Source organism: Primulina tabacum, unplaced genomic scaffold (assembly GCF_025594145.1).
Source record: "Primulina tabacum isolate GXHZ01 unplaced genomic scaffold, ASM2559414v2 Contig602, whole genome shotgun sequence".
Taxonomy (NCBI): Eukaryota; Viridiplantae; Streptophyta; class Magnoliopsida; order Lamiales; family Gesneriaceae; genus Primulina; species Primulina tabacum.
Window position 1 is genome coordinate 2,005 of NW_027459804.1, and position 1,002 is coordinate 3,006.

Below are 1,002 nucleotides of genomic sequence, written 5' to 3' on the forward strand. Positions count from 1 at the left end.
ATATTCAATTTTCTGATTTTTTTGAAAATTTTTTAGGAAAGAAATTTTTAAGATGAAGGCTTCTGAAATTTTCTCGGAGAAGATGAAGGGTTCTGAAAATTTTGCGTGATATAATGAGATGTGTTCGTGAAGGCAACTTTCACAGAAATCACGTGAAGCTTCAATATATATTAAATGCAATGAGACCCACAAATTCAATTATTCTTGTTGGTAAGTAATTGAGACTCTCGAAAGCAATCATTCATGTGCATTATTTTATTATTATTTTAATAATAATAAAATAATAATTTTGTTAAAAAAAATAAATAAACTTATATATATTTATTTATTTTATTATTTTTTTAATAATAATAATAAATAAATAATTAATATGTAATTAAGTTATATGTATAATTCAGTATACATATAGCATTTGGTTAAATAATTTGTACACATTAAAATAATTGCAAATATCGACGTAATTTCTAATACATGTTTAGAAATTAATTTTGCATGTTAGATATAATGTCAAATGGTACATCAATATTCACATTATGTTCATATTAAATTATATTAAGTTGTTTATTTCTCACTTTATCATTACTCTGATAAAAGAGAAAAACTGATGAGGAGCCCACATTTTCACATAAATGTGATCCTTACTTTATCACTACTCTGATTGAAGAGAAAAACTGATGGGGAACGTATTTATTCATATTAAGTAAAAATGTGAATATAAAGTTATTTAATTCAAAATTTTGGCTTATAAAGTGTCACATAAATGTGGATAATTAAGTTGAATAATAATTATAAGGTGGCGTAAGAAAATATGATATGAGAGAGTTCTTCATAGATCGATTTAAACTGCCTTGACTAACCACTGGTCTCCCTGAGGAACGTTGCTCTGTCTAGGAGTTAGGTATTTAAAGGGCCTTAGCACTACCTATCTTTCCTGGGAGCACTCTTGGAAAGTGTTGATTGCGAAATAATTATTATATAAAGCATTAAGTAAAGCCAAAATTT